The 13,777-nt window shown below is 38.7% G+C and overlaps 1 pseudogene; it reads left to right on the forward strand.

The window, feature by feature from the left end:
- The first annotated feature begins 803 nt into the window (after positions 1–803).
- LOC104455014 lies at positions 804–7,564 on the forward strand (annotated as a pseudogene).
- The last annotated feature ends 6,213 nt before the right edge of the window (positions 7,565–13,777 follow it).

A 13,777-nucleotide genomic window follows, 5' to 3' on the forward strand; every position in this document is an offset into this window, starting at 1 on the left:
GAAACGTCTATTGTTTTTTTTTTCATCATATCCGTACTCATGACATTTGTCTTTTGACCCAAAAAAGAACTGAATTTGTCGCATTTGATGTCGCACATGCATCGTTCATCATCACATGCTCTGAATCGGGCCAACCTCAGGACTACTATATATATGCTTAGGTATGGCAAGCAATAAGCAGGTTGATATGTCCATTCTTGCGCTCCCCCATATGACTAGCTTATCTCTGCAGGTTCACGTAGTGCATGCAGCATAAGTCCCCAAAAAAAAGTGCTATCCATAGGTAAAGTGGAAAGTCCTTTTGACTGATGCGTTCTTCCCAGAGCTGAGGGAGGTTCATACTGTCGTCGTGCTGGGGGTTGTGTTTACATTGACCCAGTTCTTATGCATGTCTTTCTAGGTCTCTTAAACCGTATCTCCGTTTTTGTGAGGTGTGGACTTCAGGACACTCTGCTAGAGTTTCCTTACTACCAAGGTTCGTGGTAAACTTAATTGATGTTTTGTGTTCGCTTAGTTTCTTTCTTCTCACTCAACAACGGGTCACCTAATTACACACAATGTTACATATGTACTCCTTACAAAATTTGGTTGGACTTAATTCTGGAGATTATAGTATTTCAATTATTTCTTTCTCATCCAGATCTGGAGCTTGATACCCTCTGCAGATAATTAACACTTGATACTGAGCACTTGATCAGGGTGAATCAAGAGTACCATTGTACTAGGAGGCAGCAACCTGGTTGAATTTGTTAGATTTGGGAATTTAGTGGATCAAACTCGAGTTCATTTTGCTTAGACGATTCATGGCTGAGGACTCTGATTTTCACATTGCCGGCATTATCAATGAGGACAGTGATCCAAATTGTCCCAAGGGCATTCCTAAAGACAATGATCAGCATGGTCCTATGGTAATGACAAAGGAAAGTGATCAGCATCCATCAAGAAGTAAGTGGAACATTCCGATCTTTGTCCTCTTCAAAGATGCAAGGTAAGGCTACTCTGGCTGCATTTTGAGCAGATAAGACTAAGGCTAGCTATGATTTTTCAATAAGAACCTACTAAGCCAAAATTTAAAAGTCAAAACAAAGACTCCTGAAAAGTTCTTAGTGTGAGATTTCAATTATCATTGGCAGCATATCATCTTTCACAAAACCAATCATCCTGGATATTCATTCATGTAGTGAATGTTGGCGCAAGTCAAATGAATTTCCAGGCAGAAATGAATTGTCTTGCCAACTAGCTCACTCCTATCATGTCAATTTTTTTGCTCTTTAGTAATATTTGTCCTGGGAGCTTAACGTTCAAGTCATCTCATGACACGGAAAAGTTGGATGGAATGTGCCTCAACTGTCTTTTTTTTTTTTTTTTTTTAATGCTAAATAATGGTTTCAAAATGGATTGCAGGCATGCATTCAAAATGGATGAACTTGGTCGAGAGATATTGAGGATTGCTTTTCCTGCTGCCTTGGCTTTGGCTGCTGACCCCGTCGCTTCCCTAATTGACACCGCCTTCATTGGTCGTTTAGGTATGAATGTTTACGCCTTTTCATGTGAAGTCTAGGCAGGTTGTTATTGTGATTTGTGGACCGGCAGAATGAACTCTGTCATGGTTTTATATGATCATATTCATTGTCGTCATGTAAGGCCCAAAACATGAAAAGTTCAAGATGGTAGGAGCTCCAGGTTTTTACCATTCAAAGTACACAATTCTCAGTCCACGCTCCAATGTCAATTCAGGCATCATCTAAATGATCAGTTGAGTTGTTAGAAGGGTTTTGCAATCAGAGTATTTCTCATGACATCTCTGATTGCCATGTTCGATAGCATGCAAGTTCTTTTGGTACGATTGGAATATGAGAACGTGTCTCAATTTCCCTCGAGTTTGTCTTGCCTTCCTAATGCGGAACATTTGGTGGATATGGCCATGGCTGGTTTCGTTGATTTATTTGCTTTGTTACCTACTTTTATGTGGATGGGTTCAAAGGAATAACGAACCTGAGGACTTAGCTCATTCTATGATGGAGAGTTAGAGATACTCATTTAGAATCTGCACATTACAATGACTCATTATACTTGCATCTAGCTATTAAGAGAGGTGATAATTGGAGGGACACTAAATTGCATAGTAACTTTGTCATGTGTAGGTCCAGTGGAGCTCGCAGCTGTGGGAGTTTCTATTGCTATATTTAATCAAGCTTCAAAAATCACCATATTCCCACTGGTCAGTGTAACAACTTCATTTGTTGCTGAAGAAGAAACGGTTGGAAAAACGTCTGCTGACCGGGCAGAGGATGAATATACTAAGAAATGCTCAACTAAAAACATAGAAATGAAAAAGTCGATGCTTGATGATGATGTGCTTGAGAAATTGGAAAGAGGTTCCGCCAGCAACTGTGAAGCAAAAGATTCAATTCCAGCAGAAGGTACTTTATTTCTGAAATATATGGCCTGGACTTGAGGTAGAAAAAAAAAAACAAAGGAAAACACTTCTAGAGCACTGGAGGGAGAGTGGCTTCATATACTACGTCAAAACTTAGAATGAGTTTATCCAACATCTTAACCTTTGCTCTTTTAAATTCTGAGATAATTTAGGAATTAACATCCTACCCCCTCCCCCCAGCAAGCGAGTAATCTACAACAAATACAGATCTTAGGTAAAATTAATCTATGTATGCCGTGCCAATCTTATGTTGTCAGTTTCACTGATTAACCGGACAATCTGATGACTACTTTTTGATGACCAGATTTTATTGCAACTACATGTAAGTCTTCTCCAATGATGAGTAGCAAAGCAAATAGAGTCAAATTGAGCAAACAAAGGCGACATATCCCTTCCGCATCTACTGCACTAGTAATTGGCGGGATCCTTGGTCTTTTGCAGACATTGTTTCTAATATTTGGTGCTAAAACCCTACTGGCTTTTATGGGTGTAAAATCTGTAAGTGTCTTGATTACTTCTATTGCTGAAACTTTTCGAACTGCCAAAACTATCCTGGATTTTAATAGTGTAAAGTTATATATGTCCGATATAACATTTGGCAGATAAAATGTGTATAAAACCAGGTTCCAATTCTTAGGGTGGCTCTAAGAAGGGCGTTATAGATCTAGATTTGAACTCCAATACACTAATCTCAAACAGACTTTTAGTGAAAAAAACTTTTGTCGTTGTTTGCATGCACACGTAAACATAAGTGGCTTACGCTACCTAATTATTTTCCTTTTCTGCTATTAGGTTAGGTAGTAACATTATGGACCTTTCGTCTCAAAATTTTCATCTTCCCCTTTTTCACATGATCATTTGCTTCTTTTTTTCTTAACATTCAGTCTAAGATTCTAGTCTTGTAATATGAGGTATTGAGGAAGCTAGTAATGACTTGCATTACCTTGACATAATTTTAACTAATTGTATATGTTGCTTGTTTGAACAGGGTTCTCCCATGCTAATTCCTGCAAGAAGGTACTTGACTTTAAGATCGCTAGGGGCTCCTGCTGTTCTTCTTTCTTAGCCCCTACTGTTCTTCTTTCTTTGGCAATGCAAGGCGTATTTCGAGGCTTCAAGGATACCAAAACTCCTCTCTATGCCATTGGTATGAGAGATGATATTCCTATTCTTTCTCAAGAGTTTTGTTTCCAACTGTTATATCAAAATGGTAAATATGCTTTTGAATAATTATCACTTATTTTAGACATTTTTTTCCTTGAAAACTTGAGCTACGGAGGAACGGGGTCACAATGCCTGCATGACATATTAATGCTTCACATCATGTGTAAATTATGTCTTATGAGTGAAGTTCACATCAACCAAATGACTTGAGGCAGGAATATCAGAACAAGAATAGGCATAATTACTATAATTAAAGTGTCAGGAGTTGAATTGTAAACCCATGCTGTAATACAAAGTTCGACTAACTTTTTTTCCCCAAAGGTCCACATTGTATGTATAGCACGTATCTTGATAATTACCACTATAATTTTAAGTTCAATCTAAGATGTGGAGATATTTGACTTGTCCAACATAGAGTAAAAATGTGTTTACAATGAAAGTAACCGAGACATGGAGAAATCGCCAATTGACTTACAAGACAGAAGACAAATTAGATCGATTGGAAGATTCAAAGCATCAAATTTGCCTATTGCTTAATGTCTAAGCTGGGGGAAGAGTGCTTTCCTAGACTAACTTGCCAACAAAAAGCATTGACTATCATCATATCTTACATAATACACTCTTACGGAATCCTAGAATACCATAAAGTGTTCGTTGTGAAATTTTACAATTCCATTAGCATGAGTTATGCTAGAATCATGTATTTCTACGTCAGCTGACTGACTGGATTACAGGATGATATGTCTTGCTGAAATGCATAGTTCCTGTCCCATATAAAGAGTAGTCGAGTTCATCTTTGAATTATTAAGCCGGGGGAATGGAAGGATATTGCATGTTTTCAGCTAGGAGATAAAAAACAATAGGACAATCTGGAGATTTCCCATCTCGCACTTTATAAAGTCATCATTTGGTAGGGTATACTGTTGCTTTATAACTGCTGTGATGTTAGTGGTCTATCTTCGTGGCTTGGCAAACTAAGAGCTGTGGCTTGGCAAACTAAGAGCTATGTCAGTTTTTTTTTTGTTTACTTGATTGGTTAATAACAGTTGCAGGAGATCTCGCAAATATTGTGTTGGATCCAATACTTATCTTTGTCTGCAATTTGGGCGTCAATGGTGCTGCAATTGCGCATGTTCTTTCTCAGTGAGTAGTGCCATCCATCCATAATCTTCTTTTGTTCTGTTTTTGTACATCCAAAAGTCACATTGATTTCATATATTCATATATGCATCATAATGTCTTAAAGAATTGAAAATCAATAATAATCTTGATGTTTCCAAACTATTTGTGATTATGTCAGGTACTTAATATCTCTTATTCTCTTATGGAGGCTGATGAAACAAGTTGATCTCTTACCCCCAAGCCTTAAAGATTTACAATTTCGCCGGTTCTTAAAGAATGGTTAGTGAATATTCCTAAATGAGCAAATGCCCAAAGATACATGTATCAATTAAACGAATGCTTGCGTTCATTCACAGGACTTCTTTTATTGGCAAGGGTGATAGCTGTCACATTCTGTGTTACCCTTGCTGCCTCAATGGCTGCACGACAAGGTTCAACACCTATGGCTGCATTTCAGATTTGCTTGCAAGTTTGGATGGCATCATCACTTCTTGCTGATGGTTTGGCTGTTGCTGGACAGGTAAAATTGCTTCCTTAAATACTTTCCTTGAAACAAGGAGTACTTAGCGTGTGGTACCTTCATTGGATCTTTGGGTGAAGCAAAACGATGTACATGAGGCAATTAGTTTATTGAACAACACCAACGATATTTCTTGGAGGTGTTGTTTGCTTCTTGACAAACTGTAGTCCCACATCTAAAATATTTTTTTTACTGTTTTTTTACTTTTAGTTTGATATCAGATTTAACGGAACTTGCAATAAAATGGTCATCTTTCACTTAAGCATGTTAGCAAGATCTCAAATAAAGGACATAGTATAGCTTGATATCCAAGACTAAAAGGAAATGAGGAAGATTCCAAAGGTACCAACTCTAGGTTGAATTTGTTAATTGGAGTTATTTTTTAGTGCTAGTAAAACATATTTGAAGGATTTGAAACTAGCTTCTTTAAACCACCTAGTTGTCCTTTGAGGATTTTTATATCTTTGGCAGTAGAGCATCTTAACATAAAGGAAACTACTTTCTTCATAGATATTAGAACTCTTCAAATCGGAACTTCTTGGCCATGATTTTTATGATGTTTGATTTTAGCAAATCAAGGAAGTATGTTCCCTTAAAAGTTTTCTTGTTCTCTGCAAAGATTTTGCTATAGCCTCAAGTGAGCTACCGATTGTACCATCATCCGTTACCTTATAACATTTGTCATTAGCCTTGTATAAACAGTATAAAATTTCTTTTTTAATGTTATTATATGCAATTTCCTGCAATGTTGGTAGTGATAATTGATTTAGATGTCCCTTCTCTACAAATAGGCAATACTAGCATGTGCATTTGCGGAGAAAGATTATGACAAGGCAACTATGGCTGCATCTCGAGTATTACAGGTACTTATTGTGATGAAGGATAAATCATTTATTGAACCAACCCATGTTGTAAATTGGAGATTCCCAAAACCAAAGAGAAAGGAAAAAAAAACAGTTGAAAATGTTACGACTGAACGACAAAGCATTCGAGCATGAAGACCAAAAACGTCTGCAAATAGAAGCATCATACCCATTGCCTTGTCTCCAAATACATGGGACAAAATGGTGCAACATTCCAATATTTTTTTTTAAATAAAACCAGCACATCATATTTTGGGAGAAGACATCTAGTTGTTTCACCAAGACATTCTTTTGCAAGGCTCATAAAAAAAAAAAAATTTTTGTCTATTACATCCTCTTCATGCCTGTATCTGCATGTGGGCATGCACACATATGCACAGACTTAGATGCAAAAATGTACAAGTGTGAAGTGAGTGTGGCTGCCACTCCTATCCCTATCGTTCTAGACCTCGGCAATGTCAAATGTCTCCATTTTTTTTCTCTTGAAAGTTTTCTCCTCTTCACGCATAGTGGACTGGGGACACAAATGTCCTGATTATTTAGCTAGGGGCTGTGCTATCCACCCTTCCAGCACTTTAGCTAGCACGTGCTGATTGCTAACTAGACGTTCTAATTTCTAAACTATTAAATGATGCAGATGGGATTTGTTCTCGGCTTAGGTCTTGCCCTGGTTGTTTTGGTGTTGGCCTGAGATTTGAATCTGGAGTATTTTCAAAAGATGTCAATGTTCAGCATCTCATATTTGTGGGCATCCCAGTATGTTCTCTCAATTTTCTCAATGTCTTATAGTAAAAGTTTTATGGTATTAATTAATTAAATCCTCTTGTGCATTCCAGTTTGTTGCAGCTACACAACCAATCAATTCCCTAACTTTTGTCTTTGACGGCATCAATTTTGGAGCTTCAGATTTTGCCTACTCTGCATATTCTATGGCAAGCCCCTACATCTCTGCTAAGAAGACCCTATTTTTTTCTGGTTCTCATGACTTCCAAATTACATTCACTTCTTTCTAATAAGTTTCTATATGTAGGCTGTGGTCTCCATTATAAGCATTGCTTCATTATTCCTCCTCTCTAAGAGTGGTGGTTTTGTGGAATATGGGTTGCTTTGACTATATATATGGGTCTTCGGACTGTAGTCGGTATATGGAGGTATGATTTCCTGCTTTTTCTTACATTCTCCTCTTAAACTCTCTCATTCCTATCTCATGACAAGAATTTTCACCTACATGGACCATTAAGCACCTTACTATTAGGAATTAATTTATCAACCCGAAGCACAGCGCTATTTTTTTGTATCTGCTGGGAATGTTATCGAGTGGTGATCCCCTATGACAATTGTTCATAAGCATGTGAAAGTAAAAGTTCGCTTTGTTTGATGTGATTTTGTAGAATGGGAACTGGAATGGGACCTTGGCGCTTTCTTAGGGGAGGACTTCTTCCACAGCATTTATGATTACAGATGTATCGTGCAACTCTTCTCACGTAGTGCGCACCACTTCCACAACTTGTGCTTTTTCATAATTTCCATAGAGGGCATAGATCTCTCACGTTACAGATCTTTTAGCAGCTCAATAAGTTGTTATATACACATGCTCTCTCTGCGTTGACGTTTAAGTCGGAGTTGTCCGAGATGAAGGGGCATGCTTGGCTCGTCTTTGACCATTGAGAACTTTTGACTGAAAGTTGTTTTTGGCGTATGTGATCTACTCATTGGCGCTTTACCATAAACTGAAGATACAACTAGCCTTCGTACCTTAAACATGGATTCTCTCAATTCATGTTCGGATAATTCGACACCTCGAGTTTACTCAATTAAGAACCACCAAGCCGAGCTTAGATCTCCGACTACTACAACTGAAACACTTCTTTCTAATGAAAATTTAGACATCGTCATAATGCTATTCGTATAAGTGAAAGGGAGGGGCAAAGTGAAGTTCATCTTCCATGCCTCTGGCCTTGGCATAGGAATGAATGACCACAATGGTAGTACATTCTGGCCTAATAGGAAGGCTGGTGATTTGGCGAGAGTTCTTGATAAGGGCTGATCTATTATATGGTAGAAGGAATTGAATAAGTTACCGGATCATATACGGCATTCGCCAATATCTTGGTCTTCCGACCAAGGAGCATCACGTTGGCTTTGAAGCCGCTGCATGGTACTAGCATTTTGGAGATGTGGTTCAGTTATTCCTATTTGTATCTATCTATTGGTGGGGAGGTATATGAAGGAACGAATAAATGGATTGAGGAATGCGAGCTCGAAGACAAAGAGAACCGTGCTTTTCCAAAGAATGACTGCAGGTTTACCACTCCCTTTGATTATCATATACAAAAAGGTCTCTTCCACTTTCCTATCAAATCTCTCTCTATTCTGGCATATAAATGAAGGAATCAAAGAGATTATGGCAGATTATATCCACCAAGAAATGACCCGCAATTTGATCTTGGTCTATTTGAGATTGTTCCCTTTAATCATAATCAAAGATGTTTTTTTGTCTCTCATTTTCTTTTCCGAACAAATCGAAGAACCTAATGGAGTGAACTCAAACATCAAACCGTCCGTTATATCTATTAAAGAAAAGAATTCACCCATGTCAACAGTAAGAAATAGGTCAGAATTATACCCGCTATTCCTGGGATTCTGTAATAAAATAAAATAAAACGGCAATCTCCCATCTCTGAATGGCAAAAAGTTTTGAAGGCACTCATTAGGCCTTAAATCTTCTACATACTAGCAAATCCGATTCTCTATCAAAGAAATGGATGTTTTCCCCTTTGCTTTCAGTCATTTCCCTGTCTACTTCAATTAGGGCAAACTTACTTTACGTGATGTCACAATTCGATTGGAGCTAGCTCGACCAGCCCATCTTAACATTTATTTTCTTCGCTGATTCATTCATTCGCTTTTTTGGGTGTTTTTAAAAAGCCAAAAGTATAAATCAGCTAGCACCTTCTCTTGTAAAATATGTCTCGCAAACTCCTAAACTCTACCAAAAAACTTCTCCACCACCATTTTAGCCCCTTTTATCAACCTCAAGGTACGAAGAATGAATCTCTATCTGTGCACGGAAGTTGCTGGCCGATGGCTGCTCAACCGTTCGAGTGCAATGCAGTGGTGGTTGGTTCCGATCCAACAAGGGTAGAATGCCGGGTCGAAGGTCCAGTATAGTAGGTAGCAGGCATGTTCGATTTTACCTCCCGAACAAGAACAAGAAACAAGCGATGCACCATCCTTTCTGCTATGTACATTGACCTTGACTTGACAGATTCATCCAATTGAACCCACACTCAAAGAGGACCACAAGCTCAGGGCTCAACCAAAGAGAAAGTATCAGCATTAAGAAACTTCTTAGGGTTAGCAGTGAAAGAAAGAGCCTGGCATTCATTTCTTCATTCATATTCGTAGCTGAGTCTACTAAAAGAGGGACCAACCTCATCATGGTGATTAGAGGACATCTTTGATTGTTCATTTCTAATGTGACACGTTCTTCCCTGTTATATAATCAATGGGATCCGTCGGCTAGAGAGCGGGGCTATTCTTATTCCGGGGAGGCAAAGTAACCCCCTCTACTAATCGAATCTTTAGTTCGGAGGTCTTCGTCAACATGTTACAAGGCTCCAGTTTTGGGCGGGTCACCATTACTTGACTTAGGAAGGCGAACATCTGGGCAAGGAAAAGCGCAGTGCGCCTGGTGAAAATGTCTTTCTTTTTTCATGATATACCAATCGAAATGGCGGGCCCTACCTATGTATTGATATAATCACTACGTTGTGGGGGTGGCGGTCAACTTGATGCGGGAGAGGTATGAGTGCAATTTGATCTTGTGGTGTGTTCGTTTATAGTTAATAGAGCCTCTTTCTCGTTGATTAGTTTGACTCCGCTCTATTTAATGGTCTCCATTCCTACGGTGGTTTTGTCAATGAACGCATCTCGGGCCGGATTGACTAACCTAATCCTTACAGAAGGGAGCCCCCCGGCTAAAGCCATGGCATTCTTCTTGCCTATATTTAAAAGCATATGAATTTGGTCTTTCACATGCTTATATAGGCATTCCGATGCTGTTGAATTATTTGGAAGTGATAGGGCTTCTCGCCAAGTGGAGCTCTCGGCAAAGGCTACCTGCCCTTGATCAGGGGCCGTCGATACTGGTGCCTGGGGCAGCACCTCCGAATCTGCCCCAGACAGCATCATCATATTCCCAATATATGGCGCCACTTCAGTAGTGAGTAAGGTCCTCACAACAAAAGCAATTCCCAAGGCAAGCCTCCCCTTGGAGCAACCCATATATATGAAAAAGAAAGATAGGGCTTGATCGCCCAGGAAGAACCCAATCTGTGAAAGGATGGACTAACAAAATTCATCGAACCCACAAAGAAGAAAAAAAAAAAAAAAAAAAAACAACTGGCTAGGAATAGGAAAGGAATGCTTCTCCTTAAAAAATGGAATAGTATAAATAAGTAAGCTGTGACTTATAAATAGGAAGACGAGGAGATAGCGGGCAAAGGATATTCATGATAGTAGGTTGGATCTCTTTTAACACTATTCGTTCGAACAAGCTTTTCTTTACCTAATCAGAAAAGAAGACCAAGGAGATTCCTCCTTTTTGAATAAAATAGGATTCTTCTTTTTTTAAATGAATATTAATTATTATAAAAAGAGAAAGAAGCTTATTCAGGAGCTAAGTGATTGCTAAAGCCATCATATCCATCCCCGCTTCATCACTAGAGTGCAATTGTTTGAAAGTGAGTAACAAATTACCAGACACACCATGCCCCTCACCCTTTTTCTTTCACGTATGGGTCAATTACCTTTGCTTGCATTCCCATCATCTGTGCGAGTTTTTTTTTTTTTTTTAATCCTTCCCTTGCCTTGCTTTTTTATGGCCATGACCAGCTAATGATTACTTCATCTCACGGATTGGATTTGAACCAATCAAGCGACTTTCCTTTTCGTAATCGTGAGGGGAGGATGGGGGTTCCAACCTACTGCCTAGGTAGAGTATAATTGCTGGTCCCCCCTCCCACCTTTCGGTGAGATATTTTTTCTTAGGAAAGATTCATTCTTCCCCAAGAAATTTCTGAAGTCTTTCATCATAGGAAAGTGAAAGCAGTATCTTTGGCGGTATTGTAAATTCTCCTGGCAGGATTTTCTCCTAATCGATCTCATAATTACAAAAGATCAACTCAAATGTGTGTGTAATCGAATTCCAATTTGCCATAGTAAACTGCAGCATGTTAATGTCGAAAGTAAAAGAGCCCTGATGCAGTCCATCCCAAACTAGCGGTAAAAATTGCAAATAAGCTTGCTGATCATTTAAATGTTGAAGTGCAATGTATCAGACGAGTTACAGGAGTGCCATAAAGGGCTGCATTGGCGGAATCTCTTATTTTGCACCGTTTGGACTTATGAAGGATATCAGATATCCACACGCACAAGCACAACCTGGGATCGCTTTCCCTCCGTCCTACAAACCATCTCGGGCAACAAAACCATCTTAAGCCTTTCAAATTAAAACAAAAGCAGGGAATGCCACTTCATGCATTGCGTGCATGCAAGTGAGCGCTTTGCGTTTGCTAATCGCTAGTGGATTTATTGTGTTTGCCACCTCCTTCGACCAAGCTCTTCACTATCTGGTCTTCTTCTCAGACTTGCCTTCTATCGTCTTCTTCTCAGCATCCAACTCCTCCACTTGCAAACATAGCTGAGCAAACATCACCCATTTAAATAGGTACTTCACCGTTAGTATTGGAAAAGCAGACTTCCTGGCCGAAAGGTGTCAGGTTAAAAATGAAAAAAAGAGTGTCGATTATCGCCATAGCTTGGGGAGACCGTCCTCTACGTGATGGAGCCTGTTATATTCCGGTGGTTCGCCTATGATGGGGTCGGTTAGAGAGGCATCCTTTAAAGAGGTGTGAGCGGCTGTCTTTATAGGGTAGTTAAAAAAAAATTATGAATAATGCTATAAAAACAGACCAAAAAGAAAGGTTCGTTCTCCTCTCTTATCGAAAAATACACAAAAAGGGTTCCCACTTTGAGAAAACAATCAACATTAATGATGTGGAACGAAAATACATTCTTTATAATTGTAGTTGGACTATCGTGAAATTGTAGATTCGTCCATACTCGCTGGCAACTCAACGTATATTCCTAACTAATTCGTTGTTGTGTATCAAGAGGTTAGTCGACTCTTCCTTGACTTTTATCTTACATTGGTATGAGAGCCTGCATTATGATCTCCACCTTGTTTTTCCATTGAGTCTTCATTTGTTGTTTGACGCGGAGATAATTAGGAATTAATATTCTACATATTTAAACACTAGAACCGTCGATGAATAATCAAAACGAACCAGGTGTAATAAACATGTATGGAGAATGAAGACAACCGTTCTGTTTGGCTATTTCTTGACAAATTATTTTCGATAAAAATTGATTTTGATCACACGAGGAGATTGATCTCATTGAGATGAGCAAAACGGTGGGTCGCACGCCTTCGAAAAATGCCGCACCGCGCCCCCCGCACAGCCGCAAGATGCTACGTTGTCGGCCACATGCACAACCCGTACTCAAGCAACGCATCTAGGGCTAACGTCATCGATGACGCTAGCAACCTAGTTCGATATCCCGACCCAATGACATCAGTAACCCCGACCAGATCCGAGAATTCGACCTGGCAACCCGACCCAAAAGTTCGACCTATCAACTCGTCAATTGGTTAAACCGATCGCATCCATCGAGCCGATTAGACCGGCGTAGTAGCTGGGTTTGCCCATGGCACGTGCACCGCATGCATCGCACACTTAGGCGGCGAGAACTCCAATTGGAGCATGATCAGTGCCAATGTGTTCACATTGAAATTCTCTACATTGTAGTAAAGTTATTTTACATGTTTGAAGCTTTAAACGATATAAAAATGCATAAGGAACCCTAAATACACGATTTTTTTTTTTTTTTTTTTTTGTATTAGTGCATTTTTATTTGTTCTTACTTATAATTTCCTATGATTTTGGAAATACAGAAGCTAGCCTACATGTTAATAACCACATACATATTCTATAGAGCATGGTTCAATGATAGCACGTATAAGGTATAACGTGCTTGCAATTTTCTAATTCCGAGCAAAAACAAATTATTGCTAGAGATCCTTGTTATTTTCTTTTTATGTCTTGAATTATGCATACGATTATATTTAATGTATAAATTATTTGTATGCTGTGATCATTACATGTGGTCACTTAATTATTATTTTTTCTAATGGGAGCTCGTAGGTTGGAAGAATTCGAAGGAATTCTCACCTGCAAACTCTTAGTTTTAGTGTCTTTTGTTGAATATTTATAATTTAGTTTTTCTTTGTTGCCAATTATATATGTGTGTTAATGTGAAAAATGTGCTAGCATTAATTTTGCGTTTACTGTGTTAAGGTGTAGTAGTAATTAATTATGGTTTCGGCATCCAAAGCCATTGTGGTTGACCTCAACAAGGGTGAGAAGCTTAACGGTGTTTTAATATGTGGCATCGAATGTTCAATACATTCTTGAAGAGCATGAAAATTCTACTTAAAAATAAAATAAAATAAAGGATCAAGAAGTTTATCAAGCATGGAAAAAGAAAAATAACATTGCTCATATCACATTACTAAGTTGTATACAAGATAATCTCATATGTGAG

Source organism: Eucalyptus grandis, chromosome 1 (assembly GCF_016545825.1).
Source record: "Eucalyptus grandis isolate ANBG69807.140 chromosome 1, ASM1654582v1, whole genome shotgun sequence".
NCBI lineage: Eukaryota > Viridiplantae > Streptophyta > Magnoliopsida > Myrtales > Myrtaceae > Eucalyptus > Eucalyptus grandis.